Source organism: Lygodium microphyllum, chromosome 17 (genome assembly GCF_053477565.2).
Source record: "Lygodium microphyllum isolate KBCC chromosome 17, Lygodium_microphyllum_v1.1.10, whole genome shotgun sequence".
In the NCBI taxonomy this organism is placed as follows: domain Eukaryota; kingdom Viridiplantae; phylum Streptophyta; class Polypodiopsida; order Schizaeales; family Lygodiaceae; genus Lygodium; species Lygodium microphyllum.
The window spans coordinates 81,331,862-81,358,148 of record NC_141151.1 but is presented as its reverse complement, the minus strand read 5'-3'; the positions used below and the strand labels follow the sequence as shown (position 1 = coordinate 81,358,148).

Sequence of the window (26,287 nt, the reverse complement as noted above, 5' to 3'; positions counted from 1 at the left end):
TAATCTCGTAGGGAAGATCACAATGAGCAAAGGCAGCATGGGTTGTACAACTTGATGATGGTGCAGAATAAGCAAAGAGCTTGAATTTCTACAATGCTGGGCTCTGGAGTGCTCAATGTCAAGGGCTTAGGTGATGAGAGGTTGTGCTTTGAAGTTAGAAAGGTATCCCTAGAAGAAGGCTTGCAGGCATATGCTCCAGTTTGAGAGATTGAAAAGCTCCAAGGAGGCAGGGTGCAAGTTGGCTATGGTTGCCCCAAGGTGGAAGATAAATATGAAGTCATGAGCTACCATTGAGCTAAGGTTGAGATAGACTGAGAGCGTAGAAAGAAGAGATGAGTAGAGCTAAGCCATGCTCACCATAGCTCTAATACCGTGTTGAAATGCATGGATCTAGAACATGGCTATGGTGGATGGAACACAAAGACAATGTTCATGATGACATAGATTAGAGAAACCAACCGTTACTCAAGTGAATGAGGTTCCAAGATGGAAGCTTGGACTCATAAACACAATCTTGAGTATGACACTGACTATGACTGAAAGAACAAAGTGCAATAATATTCCACCATTGAATGATAAGAAGGTACATCACTTTATAAGCTCATGACGGTTCCCTTTTTCTCCACTATGCATATGGGATTCAAGACATCTCTTCATGGAGCATACATCATTTGTCATTTCTCAACATATGAGATACTTTTAAAGGCTTTAAAATTAATAAAAAATTGATGAAATGTGACAAAAGAGGCTTTGTTATGAGCCTAGCAAGTACAAACAATTAAGCAAAAACTATACCTTTGAGGGCAACCATGATTGTGATTGGCATAAGTGGCATAATTCACTTCCAATCATCATAATAATCAAGAACATAAAGCTTTAAGAAATTCATTCTCTAAGGTATCATGACCAATCTTTGAACCTATCATCCTCCATGAATCCTATTAACATGTTTTTTCACCTCTTTGATGTGGCCACCTTTCATGTTTTTCTATAGGCCATTGGGATAATAAACAAGCTATCCACTTCCCTCTTTCTTGGAGAAATGGATTAGAGCTTTTGATACTAATGTCAATAGAGACTCGTTCATTTGGTAAGGGTTCAACCTTTATTCTTCTTATGGTGGGTGACCCTTTATAGGGAGTCCATTCAGAACCCCATTAGCTTTGTGCATAGGATACATTCATCATGTATAGGTAAGTGGGAGAAGGACTTGAGCTTGGTGTTGGATGCTTGGTCTTGAGGTCTTCAAATCTGGTTTGATGGGCAAATGTTGCCGGAGACTAATTAAATTAGTGAATTAGAGTGGCAATAGGCTTGGTTTAAGTGGCAAGAGAGAGAAAATGAAGAAAAAAAAACCTTCAAGTGAAATGGCTATGGAGTTTTCTTCTAGGGTTTAACAGTCGACTAGTTTTTTGGTCACAGTAGTCTATAGAGGTAATCATTTGCCATAAGATTTGGTGGGGGAGAATCAAATGCCCTATAATCTCATAGGGAAGATCACAATAAGCAAAGGCAGCGTGGGTTGTACAACCTGATGATGGTGCAGAACAAGCAACGAGCTTGAATTTCTACAATGCTGGGCTAAATGTCAAGGGCTTAGGTGATGAGAGGTTGCGCTTTGAAGTTAGAAAGGTAAACCTAGAAGAAGGCTTGCAGACATATGCTCTAGTTTGAGAGATTGAAAAGCTTCAAGGAGGCAGGGTGCAAGTTGGCTATGGTTGCCCCAAGGTGGAAGATAAATATGAAGTCATGAGCTACCATTGAGCTAAGGTTGAGATAGACTGAGAGAGTAGAAAGAAGAGCTGAGAAGATCTAAGCCATGCTCACCATAGCTCTAATACCATGTTGAAATGCATGGATCTAGAACATGGCTATGGTGGATGGAACACAAAGACAATGTTCATGATGACATAGATTAGAGAAACTAGCTGTTACTCAAGTGAATGAGGTTCCAAGATGGAAGCTTGGACTCGTAAACACAATCTTGAGTATGACATTGACTATGGCTGAAAGAACAAAGTGCAATAATATCCCATCATTGAATGATAAGAAGATACATCACTTTATAAGCTCATGACGGTTCCCTTTTTCTCCACTATGCATATGGGATTCAGGACATCTCTTCATGGACCATACATCATTTGTCATTTCTCAACATATGAGATACTTTTGAAGGCTTTAAAATTAATAAAAAATTGATGAAATGTGACAAAAGAGGCTTTGTTATGAGCCTAGCAAGTACAAACAATTAAGCAAAAATTGTAGCTTTGAGGGCAACCATCATTGTGATTGGCATAAGTGGCATGATTCACTTCCAATCATCATAATAATCAAGAACATAAAGCTTTAAGAAATTCATTCTCTAAGGTAGCATGACCAATCTTTAAACCTATCGTCCTCCATGAATCCTATTAACATGTTTTTTCACCTCTTTGATGTGGCCACCTTTCATGTTTTTCTATAGGCCATTGGGATAATAAACAAGCTACCCACTTCCCTCTTTCTTGGAGAAATGGATTAGAGCTTTTGATACTAATGTCAATAGAGACTCGTTCATTTGGTAAGGGTTCAACCTTTATTCTTCTTATGGTGGGTGACCCTTTATAGGGAGTCCATTCAGAACCCCATTAGCTTTGTACGTAGGATACATTCATCATGTATGCCATCCTCTAAACCATAGCTCCTAACTCATTACTTGCCCAAGGTTGAAAAGTTTGAGTGTGTGTGCTTAGGTAATTTAAAATGGAACATGCTTGTCCACTTCCTCTTTCAGATTTGTTCGTTAGCACTACCCAAAAGGGCATGCTATTTTTAGTGAATGAGGTGCACATTTAGTTTGAGCGATCGAATTGCTCCAAGTCCACAAGGATAGATGCTCCTCTTCTCATATTTGTTTCTACAACTTTTTGTTTTATCTTCCCATCTTTCCTCTTTTCCAATATAGTATCTACAAGTCACTTGGGAATTGTTCTTTAGCTTGCAAGCCTTTCGTGAGGGCATCTTGTGATTCGTGGTTATCTTATTAGCACCGCTCTATGGCAATGTGCAATGGATGGTGCCGAGTGGGGGGACCAAGCCATTTTCATTACATCAAGTTGACTAACATGTGCCGATTATTTTTCCAATCTATGCCAGTTGCATGTAGTCATGTTATATTATCAAAGTCACACATAATGATATAAAAGAGGGGAGCAACTAGGTAATGTCAAGAGGACAAACATGAGAGAGGTGATAAAGAGGCCAATGGCCATGATTTTCTTGATAATTGAGAAAGTCATTCTAGGAGATGGCAATGGCAATGATGGTGTTCATGGGTTAAGAGAGACAATATTGCTACTTATCAATATGTTCGGTTCAATAACTATTTGAAGCATTTTCCATTGGCTATAGGTGCAATAGTTAGACCTAGCTATAATGAGTCTATAATTAGTTCTAGAGGTAGGGAGCTACTCATTTGTGCATCTATACTTGAATTTACATTGGGTGTTAGTGGTCAAGAGTTATTAAGGAAGCTTAATCAAAACTTCCAAGGCAAGCACTACAACCTTCTTTGGCTTGGGCTCCATAAGGCAATTTAGATTTGGAGAAGACTTTAGGCTAGGCATTGGGATAAGTGTGTGCAATAGATGTAATAAGTAAATTGAACCATTCATTATTTATTCACGAATTGTAATGGTAACTAAAAGACTTTGGACCTCCTCCACTTCAGTATTAAGAAATCAATATTGCTAGGTGATTCCCATGGCCTTTCCATTAAAGTTTTGAAGTTGGCTAAATATTTGCTTTTCAAGGGAAATGTTAGTTATGTATGCCCATCATCAAGAGGAGCACAGCCTTGAAAGTCAATTCAAAAGCTTCTAATATGTCTTTGATGAGTGTTTGGTTAGTATTGGAAGCTTCTAGGGGGTCTCCAATGAAGTTTGATGAATCTTAAATATATTTCTCAATGGTGGATGGATGTCTCATGTCAAGAAGAGCTAGTAGCCCACCCAAACCAAAAGCTTAATCTTAGAGATGATGATTATGGAAGATAAAGTTCACTTGTGCAAGCTTGTAGTTAAATTTACAAGCGGCTTTTAAACATCAATAGACTTTTGTGTTGCCCGAGAAGTGCAACCCAAGGTTTGAACTTATGCCCCCTATTAAACTCAACCCACACTCAAATTGACTGGGCTACAGCTCCACTAGCTTTACAAGATTATCATTGTGTTAATACGTGATAGAGTTGTGCTTTTGTGGAAGCAAAATCCAACATTTGAACTTATTGTTACTTTTGTCAAAATAATTTTCGCTTTAGAAAAAATTTAAGGAGAAAAATTAGTATTTTCTCATTTGTAAAATTTTGTGCTTATTAATGCTATTTATTAATAAGTGTTCTTATTATTCTATCTAATAATATCCACTAGTGTGCCCGGACAGGCTAACCAAGGAAGGGGGAGAGAGAGGGAGGAGTTGCCCGGCGTGCTTGCTTCTTCCTGGCTTTGGCGTCGTCTTTTGTCTTCGTGGTCTCGATAATGACGCAGACTTTCCTGCGTCCGGCCATAGCCTGAAACAGAAGAAGAAGAAGATCATACAGGAAAGAGCAGAGAGCGCGCGGGGCACTATTTCCCTTCTCTCTTCCTCCTCCTCCAGCTCCTCCTCCTCCTTCTCCCAAGGTTTGAAGCTTTTCTTATCTCCATGCTCCCGCATTCTGTGCGCGCCTCTTTCTCGATCTTCGAAGCAACGAGCAGCAGCAGGAGAGAGGGAGATCTCCTCATTTTCCTACCCCGCTTTCTCGGACTTCGTAGCGCCTCTCACAACAGTTGATCCCATCATTACACAAATCATCTCCATCATCGCCTTGCTTTCACTCTCTTTCTTCTTCTTCTCCTCGTCCTCCTCCTTGGTGCTTTCCTTCACACGCTCCAACGGCCCCCCCGCCATCGCCGCGGAGTATCGCCTCATTACATGCTTCTCGCGAGAAAGCAAAACGTTCTCGTTGCTTTTTTCTCTGTGCATCTCTTCAATTGGAGTTTACGTGGAAGGCGAGCGTTTGTTCGAAGGATCAAACGGGAAAATCAAACTAACAAAGGAAGGCCTCCGTATTTGGAATTGGCAAGCAACAAGGCAGTAGGCTGGTTTGTATAATTACTTGACAATCTGCATTACAGTGCGTTCTGTGCATCTACATTTGATTCACGACAATCGCACGAGGCAGTCAACGGTCAGGTGCGGACCGGTGAGGATTGAAGATTTAGGCATCGGAAGGACCAATAAGTAGTGCATAGGCACACAGAAAATCCACCTCCTTTGGTAAACCGGATCAAAGTGATACACAGAGGGCTAAAAATTGCACAAATAATGTCAAAAGAAAGTGATCACGGCAGGTTTCTCAATTAAAGCAAGGAGGAATAGGATCTTCTAGTTTGGCATTGCCGAACATTCTATTCCTGACATACTTTAGGGAGCCTGATGTTTGACCATGCAGTGATCTATCAAAGGGATTCGAAAGCAATCAGTCTGATTCTTTAGTAAGGTGGATTGCCATCTGGGAATGTTGTCTGTAAGTCATCATAATGTGGAGTATATCGTTGCAACTACATGATGCTTGCTCTTCATCTCATCGCGGAGCCACAGAACACCCCAGAGGCAGGTTATCATTTAGAGATCCAGAAGCAGAAGTTGGATGTTTCAAAAGCTTTGCAGCATTGGTGTTTTTAATCCATCAAAGGATTGTTCTGTTGCCACAAGTGCATGTCTTATTAGTAGTTCATGTCCTTGTATGAAGGTTTAGTTCTTGTGATAATATTGCTGGAATGCAATCCATTAATTGGAGAGTTTAGGAGTAAGAGACCAACAAAGAGCCTGTTGGGCTCTTCAAGGTGCTTCACTCTTATTGCCCATGATGGCCTGTGAGCTGAGGTTCTTGGATTGGGAGAATTCACAACAGTGTATATTGATCAGAGCAAGCTACCGTTATGAGTAAGTGGTCTTTCTTCTGGTTTTAGATTTAAATTAAGTTTCTGTTGTATTTGTGGCATCATTGAATGAGGGTCCATCTTTAGAATCTGCCCTTGGCTTAACATGCCTGACCTGCATTAGCATATTGTTCTAGGCACAATATTTTTCCAAGGGCCCGTGAGCATTTCACGTTTACAGATCAGTAAGATACATTACAATCACCTGCAAAACACCACCTTGGAACATTGACATGCATGTTGGTAAATGATATGGACCTTATTATTTTACAGCTCTTCAGATGATTTATGTCTTACAGTGTTGAATCCTGGCACATCCCGAGCAGGGTGGTTTCCGGGCAGGAGGAGACAACATGCATGACAGCAGTTTGCTAGACTGCCCATGTCACAAAAAAAAAGACAGGATAGCCATATGTATTATATTACAAATGCACACTTTGAACTCTGGAGCAGGTCTGTTGATTGAGTCATGAGACAGCTTTATGGACTTAACTATCATGCTTTATCCTTGCTGTTGCTTAGGTGGAAACTGTCTCTAATAAAGAATAAGTATCGATAGTAAAAGTGTTTTTGCCTGCACACCCAATTACTTGTATTTGAACTCTAGAGGAGGTCTGACTTCCGTTTACAAGCTAAATTGCAAGATAGGGCTAGGAGACTATTACCTGGTCCTGTTATAAGGAATGCAGTGAGTCAGCAGGAACTTTTCAAATCTTTCTGGGTCTCTAAGTACAAGATAATGAGAGAACTCTTGCCAAACTTCTCAATGCAAATTATGCAGAGTTGATGTTTGTTGCATAGGACTCCATGAAAGTCTGGGCTTGAAGTTTCTCTCCTCCAGTAGGGCTCTACTTGAGATAATCACGACCTCAAAGTCTAAAGATGACTATACCTTAGTAAATATGCTTTTTCAGAGATAAAGAAGGCTGTAAGGAGCTCATAATTGCTGCTGAAATCTATTTATTAAACATGGCCATAAGCAGGGATTTGGAGCATGTGGATGTGTTTGCTGGACATTTGCAGTCATGTGCACCTTGCTTACATGGCGACATTTAGGGATGCACAGTCAATGGCACACCATCACCAGGAAGCCTGTTTTTGGTCTTAAATATGGACAACTCTATTTAATAGTTCAAAGAACTGCTGGAGAAAGAAGTAACTCTTCTTCATTTTGCGCTTCTACTCTAGTGCACAAGAAGTTTAAGCCCATGTCTTTTGCATGGACAATGGGAGTCCTCACAATGTTCGACCACCAAGAACAAGTTCAACATCCATCTATTATTGGCTTCCTACCTTTATTTTGGGAGCAATGGTCTTGAATAGATAGGGGTCCGAAGTGTGGCTCATAAAGCAAGAGTATATGCAAATGATATCCACAATGTTTGTGTTTGAGGGCATTTTGGGCATCTGGTGGTGCCTTTTTGAATTGACTATGCCCGCAACATTTAATAGTATGATGAGCAAAAGCACAAAGTCAGATTTTCCAATTCTCGTGTGGCAATTTTATTTCTTTTTCCAAACTATATTGTGGTGGAGATTGCTTTTTAGATTAGGCATTTGGTTCAAGTTTGCAGTTGCTTAATGCCAAGAAGCTCCTCATTAAGTGAAAATGGTTGATTGTTGTAGTCAAGTCTTACACATAGTGCTTTTCCTCTTGCCAAGCATGATTCACATGGATCTAGATGAGGTGAAGCTCATTTTTTGGAGTCACCTCTACCATTAGATCAAAGAGGCTCCGATAGTTTCTAGATTTGTTGGCGTTTTGTTGGAAGCAAGAAGTCATTGTTGTAATAGACTACACAACCACAAAGAACAAGAATCTTGCAAAGAACACAAAAATTCAAGAATATGCTTGGGAAATGGAATCCATATACCAAGGCTAAAGAACAGTATAAAGCTTGGGTGCCAAGTCGCCAACAATAGGCATGGTCTCCCTCTCTCCACCAAGATAAGTATTTGCAAGTGCGTCAAGTGTTTGATTAAGGAGGAGGGAACTTGCCTAAATAGGAAAAAAAAATGCTAGAGAGAACCACCAATCGGCCAACCCAAAAGTGGTACTTGAAATCAGGTTAGCCAGCCTTAATCCACTTTGGTATAAAATATGAAATGCTTGCAAAAATACACAGACCCCCCATGAGATGTATAGTATGATAACACCCTCTCCCAGATCAAGGGTGATCTACATGATAGAATCTACTTTAATAATGACTCATCATAGTGTATACAACAACGATTCTGAGATAAGACCATGGGTATCCAAGTAGTGGGTGATCAAGCCACTGCCAAGGTGTCTTGGAAAAATCTTGATGTCAATGCTGGTTGTAATAATATGTGAATAGAAAGTAATCATAGTAGCTTTCAATGTCTATCATCGATGCCTTATAGTAGCTTATGTGATCATGGATTCCTTGCCTTCAGCTAGGTTGCCAAAGTGTCTCCTCATGTGAGCTCAGACTAGGAGTAAAGCTAACCCTTTGTCAAGCAAAACAACCCATCATAAACTTGGATGTCAATCCCAGCTCCGAGATTTCAAAACTTGCTAGACTTCAATGCATGTGGGAAGCCGCACTCCGGGTCCACCGCACTTGCATATTGATGAGGCAAGGATGCCCCACTACCACCACCACTCTTACACTCCCTTTGTGGCACCAGAGAGTTGTGAGGAATGTTGGCATTACTAGGGCTAGAAGATCGAAGTGTTGTCTTTAGTGCACAAGAGGAGCCCTTCGAGGCCTTGGCTAGAGGTCTTGAATCAAAGTCAGAGTCGAAAGACCATGATGATGACTCGTTTGGGGAGTTCTTATCTTCTTTTCTTGCTCTGCTTGTGTTGGAAATGCAATTCACACTTGCTAGAGAAAACCAGCTCATTGTGAGACATTAAGACTAGGTTTGAATCCTAGGCCAATAGAGGAATATTTTCGTAATTGGATAGACCGGAGGTTGTCCATGGTTTTGGGGGCTAGATGGCTAGTCCAATTTGTGGGAATCTTCCAATTAAGTGCGCACTGGCGTGAACAATATTGGGATGGATGTGGATCTCCCTGCCTAGTTTCTATGTAACAAGTGGGTGCAATGATGGAAGCGTGAAAATCTGTTGTAATGGATTGCACACCACTTGAGATTTTGGGGGCTAGATAGCTAGTCCAATTTGTGGGAATCTTCCGGTTAAGTGGGCACTGGCATGAATAATACTGGGATGGGTGACCTATTGGGAAGGGGAGGTGTGGATCTTCCCCACCTAGTTTCTATGTTAGAAGTGAGCATAGCAATGGAAGCGTGTAAATTTGTTGTAATGGACTGTGCAACACAAGAGAGAAGAGAAAAAAGAAACACTGCAAAGAGAACTCCGAGAAATGGAGTCCATCTACCAAGACAAGATAGTATAGAAAGAACAATGAGTCAGTAACTGTGTGGGCACTGGCATTGGTTCTTTCTCTTCAATGAAACAACCGTAGGTGTATATTAATTGATGAATCAGGAGGAGGGAGCCATTGATCCTATAAACGTGACAAGACCATGAACTTCTGGCGAGATTCGATGGTCCTAGAAAATGCTTGTTGGCCATAAAATAATGACTGTAGGCCTCAAAATCAAGCATTGCAAAAATACATAGACCAAATCATGACTAGTAAAATAATGCCCAGCCCATTGAAACATACATAGATTGACACATTAATTGACAAATCCACTCATACCCTCTCTTAGATCATGGGTGATTTGGTACGATACAATATGCAATGATAATGACTCCTCATAGTGTCAGAAGTGGATGCAACAATGAAAGCATGAAAGAATGCTGAAATAGACTGCCAAACACAAGATGAAAAAGAGAGAAAAGAGAAAACACAAGAACACTGCAAAGGAAGAGAACTCAGAGATGTGCTCATGAAATGGAACCATATACCAAACACTAGATAGTCGCAAACAATAGTGAGTCATTGGCTGCATGGGCTTGGCACCGTCTCCCTCTCTCCATAGGGCATGCCCTGGATCTGCAAGTGATGAATGAAATGAATGTGAAAGAGGAGCCTAAATAAATAGGCCAAAAGAATGCCATAAATGGCATAAGGTTGGCCAACATAAAATGCCAAAATAATCACTAATGCGACCACTAAAAAATGCCTAAATATCACTAGAATACCTGGCTCAGCCTAGACTTACACATGAGTTGGCTAGATTGCGAACACCCTCTCTCAGATTAGGGGTGATTTGATACAACACAATGATATTATGATAATGAGCCATCATAGTCCATATAACAAAGACTACCAAAATAGGACCGTGGTTACTGAGGCACTGGGTGATCAAGCCACCACCAAGGTGCCTCGGAGAGAACGTGATTGTTAATGCCGATTGTACATACACTTGAAAATAGAGAAGGATCATAGCATCTTCTATGTTTGTCATCAATGCTGTGCAGTAGCATACATTATCATCTTGTCAAAAAGGCGTCTGGGCATATGTGAACATGGATTCCATGCCTTTGGCCAAGGCCACCAAAGTGTCTCCTCATGTAAGTCGGGACTAGGAACTAATCCCACTCTCTATCAAGTAATAGCCGAACATGAACCTAGAAGTCAATCCCAACTCCGGGATTGCAAAACTTGCCAGATTTCGGTTGATGCGTTAGGAAAGTCCTTCTCTAGAACTTGTGCACTTGTATACTTGTATAGATGAGGCTCACTTGCCCCTCCTCACCACCCTCTTGCACTCCCTCTTTGGCATTGGAGAGTCTGGAGGGATGACTGCATCACCTGCATTAGAAAGCAAGAGGGGCTGCCAAGCCCTTCCCTTGGTCTAAAGAAGATGATCCTTTTTGCACCTTGGCCTTGGCCGAAGGATTTGAGTTAGAGTTGGAGGAGGCGGATGACTCAACGGAGGAGTTTGTATCGTGTTGCTTCTGCTTCCCCTTCTTCTTTCTTAAAGCCGCTAACTGTTTGCAATCCTTGTGCAATAATCCCTTTCTACCATAGTGATAATAACATTGAGCCTTTGACTTTTTCTTGTCACCCCTCTGTGAAGTTGCAAAGGCCTCACTGGAGCCACCATACTGAGATGGAAGCTATCCCTATAATTGCAAAACGCCTCATGCTCAAGCAACATCGAGGACATATGTGTAAAACTCACTAGCGTCGATGACATTTGGGCCTTCAAAGCATTAGCCACTTCATCAAATTTGGAGGGAGCTTGTAGAGCACAGTCCCCACAGGATGAGTCTCCAAAAGGGTGGACTGCATGTGTTGTACCTGGATAATACCAATAAAAAATGATTGAATAGTATCCTTAAACTTCATCTATTGGAGCTAACCATAAAGGGTAACTACACGCATAGTCGAAGGTGTCTCATACAATATCTGAAGCTTTGTTCAAATCTCGGAAGAAGTCTTGTTAGAGGTGACCGCCGGAAGAACTTCTTTGGAGATATAGCAAAGAAGAGCAAGATTGGCATGGGCATCATCAATATCCCATATGAGCCAGCTTCTTTACAGTTGTCCTTGTCGAAATCAGCGAGAAGAGTAGTAGGACGCTAAGGATGCTCAAGAGCTTCAAAGAAAATGTACCATAACCGCTTCAGCACAAACCTTGCTTTCATAACAGCACTCCATGTTAGATAATCAAGGTTGTGTAATTTGTTATCAGTAGAACAACAGGGAAGAGCCATCTAGAGAGGGTAGAAAGAGAAAATAAAGGAAAGAAGAGGAGGAGAGAGTACAGCTAAAGCATATCACAGATTGCACTGACGGGAGTTCACACGTAGTGTAAGACGAGCTGATCACAAATAACGGCTGAATAATGCTGTTGCCCAGCTTGGAAGAGCCCTGAATGCAGTTAATGCAGCAGCTGCACAGCAAAATGCAGATTAGGCAGGCATTAAATGCAGTTGATCAGCAAGAAACGTTAGCAAGAAATGAAAATGCAGACAGCTGAGCCATAAATGCAGCCTGCAGAATTTGGAAACGGGGCGATTGGCAGTAGATAGCACGTGCCACATTGGAAGAAGGGATAGTAGTCAGAAAATGATTAGCAAGGGCAGTTCGCTGACCTGTAATCAGCAGAAAACAGCACTCGAAACAGAGATGCTGAAATCTCATACACTGTCAGAAGTGGATGCAGCAATGGAAGCATGAAAGAATGCTGGAATAGACTGCCGAACACAAGATAGAAGGGAGAGAGAGGAGAAAGCACAACAACATTGCAAAATGCAGATTAGGCAGGCATTAAATGCAGTTGATCGGCAAGAAATGTTAGCAAGAAATGAAAATGCAGACAGCTGAGCCATAAATGCAGCCTGCAGAAATTGGAAACAGGCGATTGGCAGTAGATAGCACTTGCCACATTGGAAGAAGGGATACCAGACAGAAAATGATTAGCAAGAGCAGTTCGCTGACCTGTAATCAGCAGAAAACAGCACTCGAAACAGAGATGCTGAAATCTCATACCCTATCAGAAGTGGATGCAGCAATGGAAGCATGAAAGAATGCTGGAATAGACTGCCGAACACAAGATAGAAGAGAGAGAGAGAGGAGAAAACACAAGAACATTGCAAAAGAAGAGAACTCAATGATGAGCTCGGGAAATGGAATCCATATACCAAACACAACAGTCACGTACAATAGTTAGTCATTGGTTGTACAGTCTTGGCACCGTCTCTCCCTCTCCACAGGGCATGCTGTGGATTTGCAAGTGATGAATGAAATGAATGTGGAGGAGGAGCTTGAATACATAGGCCAAAAGAATGCTGTAAATGGCATCAAGTTAGCCAATATTAATGTTGGTTGGCCAGCATAGAATGCTAAAATAATCACTGAAACCAGCCTTCCTTCTCGGATAGGGTGGTAAATAACCTGATTTAGTACTAATTATAGTAAGCATAAAATTCACGTAAATTGAAAATGCACACTTTACCACTTTAATCTTGGACATTGGACAACTTGTTAGTCTCAAAATTGGTGCCCCTTGAGGTATTTCTTCAACTTTTATTGCAAATGGATGGAGTACAACTGAGTTTCTCTAACCTCCTTTGCCAATCCAAGTGCCTCTTGTAGTCAAAATTGACCTGTAAGCCTCCAAATCAATTTGCCCCTTGGTTTGCTTGGAGATTAGTCTTCACCCTGCTCCTTGAATGACACATTCAGCCCCAAATCTGATATTGGCTAGCCGGCCTCTTGAATTCTCTTTAAAATTCCTCAATATTACCTGTTGGAATTCAAGTCCTAGGCCCCTCAATTTTGAGCACACATCCTGAAGCGGTTGTCAAAATCCTAATTTTTGCTATAAATGAGGGTTTACAACAAAGATTGATTGAAATCTCTTTCTCTGATGTCTCAAACTGCTAGAAAATGCTGAGATAACTTGAGAAATGGTTGGGAAATGAGAGAGAATGCTGTAGAGAGAAATTTCAGAGTTTCATCATGAGAAATGTTGAAAACCTGTTGCTGCCGTGCTCAAATAGCCATGGAAGCTATCACCTATAGCTTAGGATTACTAGAAAGATTGCTGTCCCCTCTTATATGGTGTCATCTGCACTAGAAGGACCTTGAGCTACTGTCACCTGCTCTTGGAGGGCTCCAAAGTGTTGTCACATGTTGTAGGATTGATCCTTGGTGGTTGCAAATCACATCAACAGCCTCTCCTTGCTCTCTAACAAGCTTCTTCTCTTTCACAATGGTTGGAATAGACTTCCATCAGCCCCTGAAAACGTTTTTTCCACTTGCACGGGCAAGTTTTACCAAGTGACAACCTTCTAACTCCATTTTTCAGCATTATCGAGCTTATTAATTTATTTTTTGGAATATTAATTTAAAAAATAACTTAATAATTATTCTAATGCTCAAAAAATTAAATTTACAAATCAATAATTAAATTAGCTTGGCAAATTTGTTTTCCAAGTATCCTTGAGTAGTTATTGACCCTTAGGTTGGCATTAATTAATTAATTAATGTCTAGTCTCTAATATAACAATAGATATTAGTGGCCAATAAATTGGTATAGACGGAAAATCTGACAATGGGTACCACCTAGTACGTGTTAGGCATAACTTATTACAACTTTTGCCTTTGGCACCAATTGATATCTCGGGGTCCTAGGTCCCAGACTGTGAAATAATTAACTTGCATCTCACATGTGCAAGTCATATTAGCACATTTGATTAACTTTTAATCAAATGCTAAGCAAAGTAATAAAATTTCACGTCCTCGTGACAAATCACTCCCTTGAAATCTTAGCAAAGGAAAAGTATATTGCATTGGAATTTTCATAAGGCATCACAATCACAATATTTGCTAAAATCAGCCTTCCTCCTTGGATAAGGTGGTAAATAATCTGTTTAATTACTAATTATAATAAGCATAAAATTCATGTATGGACACTTTATCACTTTAATCTTGGACATTGGACAACATCCTGGTTGGATAGGGTGGTAAACAACTTGTTTAATTATTAATTATAGTAAGCATAAAATTCACGTATGGACACTTTATCACTTTAATCTTGGACATTGAACAACATGTTAGTCCCGAAATTGACGCCCCTTGCAATATTTCTTCAACTTTTATTGCAAATGGATGGAGTACAACTGAGTTTCTCTGACCTCCTTTGCTATCCAAGTGCCTCTTGCTGTCAAAACTGACCTACAAGCCTCCAAATCAATTTGCCCCTTGGTTTGCTTGGGATTTAGCTTTCACCTTGCTCCTTGAATGACAAATTTACCCCTAAATCTGATATTGGTTGGCTGGCCTCTTGAATCTCCTTGAAATTTCTCAATTTTAGCTATTGGAATTTAAGTTCTAGGTCCTCCATTTTGAGCACACATCCCGAAGCGGTTGTCAAAATCCTAATTTTTGCTATAGATCAGGGTTTACAACAAAGATTGATTAAAATCTCTTCCTTTGATGTCTCAAACTGTTGGAAAGTACTGAGATAACTTGAGAAATGACTAGGGATGAGAGAGAATGTTATAGAGAGAAAATTTTCAAAGTTTCATCGTGAGAAATGTCGAAAAATTGCTCCTTCCCTGTTGAAACAACCATGAAAGTTGTCACCTATAGCTTAGGACCACTAGAAAGATTGTTTTTCCCTCATGTATGCTGTCATCTGCACCAAAAGAACCTTTGAGCTACTATCACTTGCTCATGGAGGGCTCCAAACTATTGTCACATACTGTAGGACTGATCCTTGGTGGCTGCAAATCACATTAGCAACCTTTCTTTGCTCTCTAATAGCCTTATTCTCTCTCACAATGGTTGGAATAGGTTTCCACTACCTTCTAAAAACGTTTTTCTCACTTGCATGGGCAAGTTTTGCAAAGTGGTAGCTTTCTAATCCCAATTTTTAGTATTATCCAACCTATCAAACTAATTTTTAGAATATTAATTTTAAAAATTAATTTAATAATTATTCTACTCTTTAGAAAATCAATTTCTCCAACCAATAATTAAATTGGCCAGGCCAATTTGTCTTTCAAGTATCCGTGAGTAGTTATTGATTCTTAGATTGGCATTAATTAATTAATTAATTAATGTTTAGTCTCTAATGTCACCATTGATATTAGTGGCCAATAAATTAGTGTAGGCTAAAATCTGACAACAGGTATCACCTAGTACATGTTAGGCATAACTTATTACAACTTTTGCCTTTGACACCAATTGATATCTCGAGATCTTAGGTCCCACACTGTGAAATAATTGACTTGCATCTTATATGTGTAAGTCAGATCAACACATTTGATTAACTAAGCAAAGCAATAAAATTTCACGTTCTCGTGACTGACCACCCCCTTGAAATCTCAGCAATCGTCCTCGATTGCATTACAATGTGTTAAAAGAAAAGCATATTACAGTGCAATTTTCATAAGGCATCACAATCATAACATTGACTGAAACCAACCTTTCTCCTCAGATAAGGTGGTAAATAACTTGATTAAGCACTAAGTACAACAAGCATAAAATTCAGCTAAACTAAAAATGAAAACTTTGCCACTTTAATCTTGGACATTGAACATCCTATTGGCCCTAAAAGTGGCACCCCTAGCGGTGTTTCTTTATCTTTTATTACAAATGGAAGGAGTACAATTGAGGTCCTTTGACCTCCTCCACTAATCCAAGTGCCTCTTGTTGTCAAAGCTCACTAACAAGTCTCCAAACCAATTTGCCCCTTCGTTTGCTTGGGGATTGGCTTTTACCTTGCTACTTGAATGGCAAATTTAGCCCCAAATTTGATATTGATTGGTTGGTCTCTTGAATTTTCTCAAAGTTTATTAATTTTAGTTGCTGGAATTTAAGTCTTAGGCTCTTAATTCTGAGCACGCATCTCAAAGCGATTGTTAAAATGCTAATTGTTGCTATAAATTAGAGTTTACAACAAAGATTGATTGAAAACTCTTTCTCCGATGTCTCAAACTATTAAAAAATGTTGAGATAACTTGAGAAATGATTGGGGGATGAGAGAGAATGTTACAGAGAGAATTTTCAGAGTTTCATCGCGAGAAATGCTGAAACCCTATTGCTCAAACAGCCATGGAAGCTATCACCTACAACTTAGGACCACTAGAAAGATTGTTGCTCCTCCTGTATATTATCATCTGTACCAAAGAGAACTTTGGGCTACTGGCACCTGCTCTCGGAGGGCTCTAAACTGTTGTCACATGTTGTAGGATTGATCCTTGGTGGCTGCAAATCATATTTGTAGTCTCTCCTTGCTCTTTAATAGTCTTATTCTTCTCACAATGGTTGGAATAGGCTTCCACTAGCCCCTAAAAACGTTTTTCCCACTTGCATGGGCAAGTTTTGCCAAGTGGCAACCTTCTAATTCCATTTTTCAGCATTACCTAGATTATTGAATTAAATTTTTAAAATATTAACTCTGAAAATTAACGTAATAATTATTCTAGTGCTCACAAAATCAATTTCACCAACCAATAATTAAATTGGCTAGGCCAATTTGTCTTCCAAGTATCCTTGAGCAATTATTAGTCCTTAGATCGACATTAATTAATTAATTAATGCCTAGTCTCTAATGTTACCACCGACATTAGTGGCCAATAAATTGATCTAGGCTCAGATCTTATGTCGGGTACCACCTAGTACTTGTCAGGCATAACTTATCACAACTTTTGCCTTTGATACCCACTGCATCCTTGGGGTCTTGCCTTGTTACCATGAAATAACTGCCATGTGCATCACGTGTGCTAAACAACCTTGCATATTTGATGAACAACTTTAATCAAATGTTATCGACAAGATTAAAGCATCTCAAAATTTCATGTCCGCGTGACATTGGTCATTGTTTTGTAACCATGCCATATGCCCTAAACCTGTTGAAAATTAAAGCATCTCAAAAATTTCACATCCTCGTGACATTGGCCACTGTTGTACAACCATGCCATATGTCCCAAACCTGTTGAAAATTTTCAGCCAACATATGTATAACATAAAATTGAAAATTAGTCTAGAACCGTTGATAAAAACTAATTGGATGCATCTATAACTCAATGTTTCTCAATTGTTCCGATTTAGAACCATGGTAAAGTATATTCTCAGTATAAACCATGGCTGAAACTGTCAAGTCATTTACCAATATGCTGTTGTTCATGGAACTAGCTGTAAACCATTGGAAATTGAGTATCAGTTGAACATAAACTGATCACTTTTTGATATGAGAACTGATTACAAACTAATTGCAAAATCTAATCAGTAATTAATGCAAAAACTGATCTCAAAAGTGACCATAATGGTTCTCAATCTGATAAAAAACTGAGCTGAATTTGATTAGAAATTGATCTCAAAACTGAGGCATAAGCTCATGCTCAATTGATCATGAATTGATTCCAAACTAATGCAAAAGTGTAGTCTCAAAGTTGCGGTAACAACCATACTCATAGACATACATCTCATAGTGACCAATACACTAAGTAGTGACCTCATGGCAGACATACTGTCAGCATAGTACCTTGGATGCATGCTGAATACATCCGAGATCCACTATATACAAGGGTTGTCCACAATTGGCGGAGTGGAAGTGCTACCTCTTCCTTGAGTATTAGGCAATACTGTGGACTCTTGCTTTGTGTATTTTTTTTCATGTAAGCTTTACTAGCTGAATTTTCCTCACTACCAGCACTAAACGGAGCATTTACATGACCAGCATTAAAATCATGGATCCCAAACACAATAGGCTGCATATATGCATTGCCAAACTTGCCACTTTTTGCCCCAGCATCATGCTAACATTGTTATACATGGAGTTATGCATATTACTAGCCATACTCAGATACATTGGGCACACTGTGCATTGGTTTCTATATATGATAAGGAGTTGTGTCATACATCTTCGTATGTGGTTCGTGACCCACCATAGCATGAAAACTAGTGCCACCACCAAAGTATCATGGTTACACCATCATTGCATACATGTCGTGCTATCTAAAAAGCATTGGATTGGCACTTCTAAGTTGGCCTTACTATATATCAATTGCCCCACTAGCATCATTTGCTTATGCTCATTGTCCACGTTTGGAATATCATGTTGCTGTATTGGCTCTTCCTTCAGTGCGTTTTGTTGTCTCGAAGGTCTTAAAGACAATTTTCTCTTCTTACCTTTGTTGCCCTCCTTTAAGGTTTCAAAAAGCGCATGAAGTGAGAATCATTTGCCAAGTGCATAAACATCTTATTTCAGGTGTTGTTCTTAGTTGATCTTCAAACTAGTCATCAAATTTCTCTTTCTCTTGCTAATCAATAACTTTTAAAAACTTTTTTCCACTTGCATAGGCAAGTTTTGACAAGTGGCAACTTTCTAATCTCATTTTTTAACATTATCTAGCTTATTAAATTAATTTTTAAAATATTAATTTTAAAACTTAATTTAATAATTATTCTGGTACTTAGAAAATTAATTCCACCAACGAATAATTAAATTGGCTAGCCCAATTGATTTTCTAAGTATCCTTGAGTAGTTATTGATCCTTAGACTGACATTAACTAATTAATTAATTAATGACTAGTCTCTAATGTTACCACTGACATTAGTGGCCAATAAATTGTAGGCTAAAATCTGACAACGGGTACCACCTAGTACTTGTAAAGCATAACTCATTACAACTTTTGCCTTTGGTACCAACTGATATCTCGGGGTTCTAAGTTTCACACTGTGAAATAATTGACTTGCATCTCACATGTGCAAGTCAAGTTAGCACGCTTGATGGACTTTTAATCAAATGCTAAACAAAGTAATAAAATTTCACGTCCTCGTGACAATTACTAATGCGACGACTAAAAAATGCCTAAATATGATTGGAAAACGTGGCTCAGCCTAGACTCAGACGAGTTGACTAGATTGCTAACACATAGTACATACAACAATGACCATCATAATGAAACATGGATATCCAAGCAATAGATGATCAAGCCACCACTAAGGTCACTTGGCGAAACTTGATGTCAATGTCAATTATACTAACTCTTGAAAATAGAAAGGAATCATAGCAACTCTATGTTTGTCACAACAATGTCTTTGAAGTAGCACACATGACCATTCTATCACTAATGCCGCAATGTATAAATGACCATGGATTCCCTTAGCCAACCTGCTAAAGTGTTTCCTTACGTAAACTTGGAGTATGAGCTAATCTTGCTCTTCGTCAAATAGCTCGTCATGCACTTGGGTGCCAATCTCAGCTTCAAGATTTCAACTTGTCAAAGTTCGGTTGATGCGTTAGGGAATCTCTCTCTTTGGTCTTGTGCACTTGTATAGAGTATAGATGAGGCATGACTGCCTCTTTTGGGTACTTTTAGGATTGATACTTTCACTAGTTCCTACTTCACATCCTCAAAAGTTACCTGACAAGCTTGTCTCCAATTAAACTGAAAGTTAAAAGATAATAAGTTCATCAGTGGCAATGTTCTTTTTACCAATGCATTGATAAATCTCCGATAATATCCCATTGATGAGACTGAAAGCTCTGTACCTCTTTTGGAGTGCGTGGCAGGCTCATAGCGACTATGACTTTTATCTTTTCAAGGTCAGTTGCAATATCAGTCAAACTAGCCACATGGCCTAGTAACAATCCATAGGGCATCCCAAAGATGAACTTCCGTGGATTAAAAACAATGTAGAAATGCTTGCAACACTAATTTTTTTTTCTTAAAATGACCAACTCTCTATCCCTTATGGTGGGTGCCCTCAGATTGTCGATGAAAACTTTTAACTCCTTTGGGGAGATGTCACCAAAAGTCTTATCATTTGTTCATTTCCAAGAACCAGGTGCATTGGATAATCCAATAGCCATAACATGATAGGCAAAGGTACCAAATACAATTATAAACATTGTTATCAGCTCATAACACAATATTAGTGAGTTGAAAAGGAGGCCATTACAGAGCCATTATCGGGGTTGCATGGTTGGAGCTTGAACCTGGACATGTAGATGATAACAACTCATCAATAGAGTCGTCGCTCTTTTACTTTGTTTGCTCCTTTTTCTTTTGCAAAGCTGCTAATGTCTTTTAGTCCTTTTGGAGATGTTCCTTTTTACCACAATAATAGCATTAAGACTTCTTCTTCTTTTGTACATCACTCATCTTTGAAGTTGGAATATTTGGAGTACCCAGAGACAATATCCTCATCGAAACTTGGATTGGAATACATCGAATCTCCAATAGAACAGTTGTAGATGAATAAACAATATTTGTAGGTTGCTCATCAGTATTTGTAAGCGTGGAAAAAAATGTGAAAATAACTATACTTTGAACTTTACCAACTCGATTAATTATCACTATGAAAATTAGAAGATAGAGAGGGAGAGAAAAAAAAAGTCAACACCATGTTGAGAGGGGAACTAGTCATTCCCCCTTTACAAGAATTTATTGAAACAAAATCACGGCCATAAAGTGCCTAACCATATACAAAAGGCTGATTTGCTGCAATTTTGAAAATTAGGGTTTTGAAATCCTAATATCTGCAAACTCAGGTAACAAGTTGATTTTCTTCTCTAGTGCTTGGATTAGATCAAAATAAGTAGAAAGAGCTTTTTGGATGAGAGATGGATATCGGAATACAAAGCATGTGGTTGAAATTTTAGCATGAGAACTTGTTTCAAATGAAGAGAAAGACCTTCAATATAAGGTGTAGGGCTTGGATGCTCAAAAGTGGAAAGTAGAGGTTACAAATGAAAAGTGTTTGTTAAAAATGATAAGTGTAGGGACACTTGTCTCTTCAAAATGACACATGTCATTTTTAGATGTCATGTATCACTTTTCTAAAGAAAGAAACTTTCAAACCTTTTACTCTAAAAATCTCTCAAATGGTTAAGAATTTAAGATAGTTGCTGAAGATAAAATTATTCCTTGCGAAATTCCGGAGCCTTTGACGTGAATAAAATTTTCATTTGAGCAACTTTTAAAAATAGTAACCTTTTAAATTTTAGAAGTCACAAAATTTAGCTTATGGAGAGCTCATTATATGGGTTCATCGGTTCATGGTTTGCTACTTTGATTACGTGCTTTTGGTTTTACTTTTGGAAACTACTTATTATATGGGCTTCTAGTTAATGTGACTATTTGAGTGTAAAAGTCTTAGTCATCTAAGCTTTTTGGTTAATTTGACCGTCTAACTAAAATTTTAATTTCTCTTAGGCATCTTGTTAATGACGATCCAAATATAATTATAGAGTGTTCTGGTCATTGGCGATCCTTAAGTAGAAAGATGAACGTTTAATCATATATTGAAACACTTAAATAATACAAATCGCCTTTCAAAGTAGATGAGTATAATAGTAACCTTTTAAATTTTAGAAATCACAAAATTTAGCTTCTGGAGAGCTCATTATATGGGTTCATCAGTTTATGGTTTGTTACTTCGATCATGAGCATTTAGTTTTACTTTTGGAAACTACTTATTATATGGGCTTCTAGTCAATGTGACTATTTGAGTGTAAAAGTCTTAGTCATCTAAGCTTTTTGATTAATTTGACTGTCCGACTAAAATTTTAATTTCTCTTAGGCATCTCATTAATAACGATCCAAATATAATTATAAGGTGTTCTGGTCATTGGCGATCCCTAAGTAGAAAGATAAACATTTACTCATATATTGAAATACTTGAATAATACAAATCGCCTTTAAAAGTAGATGAGCATAAAAATTAATTTGGAATCATTGAGTCAGTATATCTTGATAATAATTGATATACAAAAGGTTTGTTACCTCTGTCACTTTTGAAATCTGTCTTGTTTTCAAGCCTTGCTTGAAGTATTTCTGATTCTATAGCTTCTTTATAAGCTTCAAGTATTTTTGGATAGTCTTTAAAATACTATTCTAGCATCCATTTAAAATCTAAATGAGAGTAAATTTTAAATTTCAAAAGAAAATTTCGAGAAATGTTTCTTTCTCGTTTTTTGATCATATGAATGACTATTTGCTCTGGTCGAAGCATCTTCTTCTATTAATCTACTTTAGGTGGATTTTCTATTATAGGTTCCAATGATGGAGGCCCTTCACAAGGCTTCAGAAAATGGATATGAAAAGCATTGTGAATTTTTCAATGCTATGGAAGTTGTAATCTGTAATAAACATCATTAATCTTTTCAGTGACTTGAAATGGCCCATAATTTATTGTTGTGTGACTTGGGATGAAGGCTTGTTAGAGCTTCTTAGACGAGCCTTGTCAAATTTCAGCCACACCAATTCTTCTTGTAAAATCATTTTTTACTTTTTTTTTGTTTTTCTTGAGATCTTTGGATAGCTCGTCTAACTTGGGCAAAAGCTGTATCCATATCATGCACGAACTAATCGGCATGAAATATCTTCTCCTTGGTTTTGAGAATACGTACTAAGAGTGGTTTTTCATATATGATCTCAAATGGTGCTTTACCTTTGTGTTATTATAGACATATTCTATCAAAGGCAAATACTTTTTCCATCATTGGTTGGCTTCATTGCAATAGTACTTTAGCATATCCAATAGTGTAAGATCAACCATTTCACTTTGACCATCTGTTTGAGAATGATAATAAGAAAAAAAGATAAGCTTTGTATCTAAATTTTCAAAAAGGGCTTGCTAAAAGAGACTAGTGCTTCATGGATCTCTATCACCTATAATGGATTGTGGTAACCCATGATACTTAAGATTTGTTAAATAAATATTTTAGCCATTGTCGAGACTTGATAGTCTTTTGATTGGAATAAAATGAGCGTGTTTGCTAAACCTGTCAATATAGCCGATATGTCATCATTGTTGTTTGTTGATTTTGATAAGCCAAAAATAAAATCTATAGCAATGCTTTCTCAAGGTTGCTTCAGAATTGATAATGGTTGCAAAAGCCTTGTAGGCTTTTGGCGATCAAACTTAATCAATACATTCTTTGATAAATTGTTCAAAGAAATACATTTCAAGTGCCTTGGTTGTGGCCAAAATTTCATGATGAGCCATGCAAAGAGTTGTATTATATTTTTTCATTACTTTCGGCATGAAATCTTTAGTAACACATAGCTTATTCTTTATCAAAAGAAATCCATCTTTGATAACATAGGAGTTTATCTTTTTACCAAGTTGAAACTCTTTTAGATGATTTTAAAATCTTCATTAGAAGTATACATGTCCCTTATATTAGTGAAATCTGTATGATGAATATGGACATTATATAAATTTGAGGTTTTCTTGACAAGGCATCAACTACCTTGTTTTGCTTCTTATGTAGTATTTGAAAGTTAAATTCAGCTAAATAATTGGCCCATCGAATATGCTTTTCAAAAATCTTTGGTTGGTTGAGAAAATGCCTCAAACTTTCATTGTGTGTCTTGATGAGAAATTCTTCCCCTAAAAGATAGTGTCTCTAGTCTTTTAAAGCTTGAATGATGGCCATTAACTCCTTTTCATAGGTAGTAGCATTCTTTTTTACATTTTGGAATCTTTTGCTTGCATAAGCAATTGCATGTCCTTCCTGGTTTAAGGCTGCACCAATGTAGTCTCTTGAAGCATCACATTTCTCAAAGAAAGGCTTTGACAAATTAGACGTAATCAAAACAGGTCCTTTGTTGATATAGAACTTTAAGGCTTCTTTCTTCTCTAGTTTGGCCCATTGAAATGCGAGTACTTTCTTGGTTAAATTATGCAATGGTTTAGTAACCACTACAAACCATTTAATGCATCTCTTGTAATAAGAGCATAATCCGACGAAACTTTGAATTTCATGAATACTAGTTAATTCAGGCCATTCTACAATAGCCTTGATTTTTTCTGGATCCATCTAAATTCCATCTTTGGATATAATATGGTCCAAGTAGTAAATCTCTTCTAGGAAAAAATTACTATTTTTGTCATTTACATGAAGTTTATGTTTGTGGAGTTCCTGAAACACTATCTTCAAGTGTTGCTTATATTCATATTCATCTTTTGAATTAACCAAAATATCATTAAAAAAAGTATATGTAAACTTCCAATGTGCACTAAAGATTCTTTCCATCATTCTATTAAAGGTTGCAAGAGCATTGATGAGACTAAATGGTATCACTAGAAACTTATACAAACTAAAAGTTGTCTTGAATGCTGTTTTATGAATATCTTGAGAAGTAATCCTTATCTGATGGTAGCCACTATTTATGTTAATCGGGCTGAATACTTTGGATCCATTCAATCTATCCAAGATATCATCAATTCTTGGAATGCAAAACCTATTCCGAATTGTAATTTTGTTGAGGGTCTTGTAGTCCATACACATGCGCCAAGATCCATCTTTCTTTTGTACTAAAAAGGATTGGACAACAAAAATGTGAGGAACTCTGTCTTATTAGACCTTTCTCCAAGAGTTCATTCACTTCATGATCTCCTCTTGTTGTGTTGGACTCACACGATAGGGTGGTCTATTTGAAGGTGAGTTTCCTCGAATGAGATCAATGTGATGATCTTTTGGGCTCTTTGGTGGTAACTTGTCAAGTAAAGTGTTTGCAAAACAATCTTTATACTCCTTTAAGAAACTCATTTGGTCCTTGTTAATATCTCAGATAGACCCTTTAATTCTAGACTCTTTGTTAGAATCTTCGATAAAAATTAAGTACGAGGAAATAGACTTTTTCATTGCTTTAGAAATTTGTATATGGGATAAGATGGGAATAGAGTTTCCTTCCACCCCCACATCAAAAGATACATTTTTAGGCTTGAAAGGGAATCTAAATTTATTTTGATTTCAATCAATTGTTGGCTTTATTTTTTTATGCCAAGGTATTCCTAATACAACATCACAATGACCAAGATCTTCCATGATAAAACTCTGATGATCTACATAATCTCCTATTTTAATTGATAGTTTCCCAAGAATGGGAGTAACTTTAGACTCCATAAGCAGTGCCTGACATTTTTGGTGTTCCAAACTTCTCCATTGGTAGATATAGAGCTTCAATAATTTGAGGATGGATATAATGATATATAGCTCGCGTATCAAAATAAAAGAAAACATGTTGATTAGCAATCTTACCCCAAGCCATAAAAAGCTTTTTTTTCTTTGACGCAGTTGCATCCTGTTGCAAGGATTGTAACAAATCTTTTGTATATCAATTGTTGCCAATACATATTGACTCAATGATTCCATATTATTCCTTAGATATAGCATTTGCTTGAGGTGTATTTTGGGGCTGGTTTTTCTTCTTTGCCTTATTAGGGCATTAACTAGTCAGTGTCTTTTTTCTCCACAAGAGAAACATCATCCTTCTCTTGTATATTCTGCTAAGTGCTGATATGTTAGCTTCTTTTTGGATGGAAAAGGTGATCTAGCTCCATTCTTATGCTTTGATTCTTGTTTATCTATCTTCTTTTGGCCAAACATTTTACTCTTTCTCCTTTGTGGTTCTTTTTTTGAGGCTTTACCAAGCATCCATGGCATATGTAGTCCTTCAGCTTCTAAGGCCGCATCTTGGGATGTTTCCAAAGTATCAGACTTTGTCATCTAAACAGCTCGTGGTATTGTTGGATGTAATCCATGGATAAACTTTCTCATCTCCACATTGAAAGAAACTTCATTAAGAGATGTAAATTCAAGAGAAATAGTTGCTAACCTGTTGATATATGTTTCAACATTGTCTCCATGGCTTTGCTTTAGCTCATTTCATCCTTGTTGCACATTGGCTTCAAAGGATAAAGGCAAAAAACTTTTTGTTGAACATCTCCTTAAACTCTTTCCAAGACTTGGTGGGTTACTTTTCCTTTTGAACAACTTTGAGCCACCAATTCAAAGTGGCATCCTTCAGATGCATTTTAACTATCCTAATTTTTTATTTTTTTGTATAATCTTCACTATCAAAAGGAGTATCAAACTATCTAGTAAAAGACACAACTTTCTGAGAATC

At 38.0% G+C, this 26,287-nt stretch overlaps 1 protein-coding gene across 6 annotated transcripts in view; it reads left to right on the top strand.

The window, feature by feature from the left end:
* Positions 1–4,416: 4,416 nt before the first annotated feature.
* Positions 4,417–26,287, top strand: part of LOC148022093 (PH, RCC1 and FYVE domains-containing protein 1-like) — a 61,666-nt gene continuing 39,795 nt past the window's right edge. For 3 of the 6 annotated variants that reach the window (XM_087697716.1, XM_087697710.1, XM_087697714.1), the window contains exon 1: positions 4,417–5,961. The gene's annotated coding sequence lies outside the window, so the exon portion shown is untranslated. Of the gene's footprint in view, positions 5,962–6,230; positions 6,411–26,287 lie in introns of all 6 variants that reach the window. The other 3 variants (XM_087697713.1, XM_087697711.1, XM_087697712.1) reach the window with 3 other exon arrangements.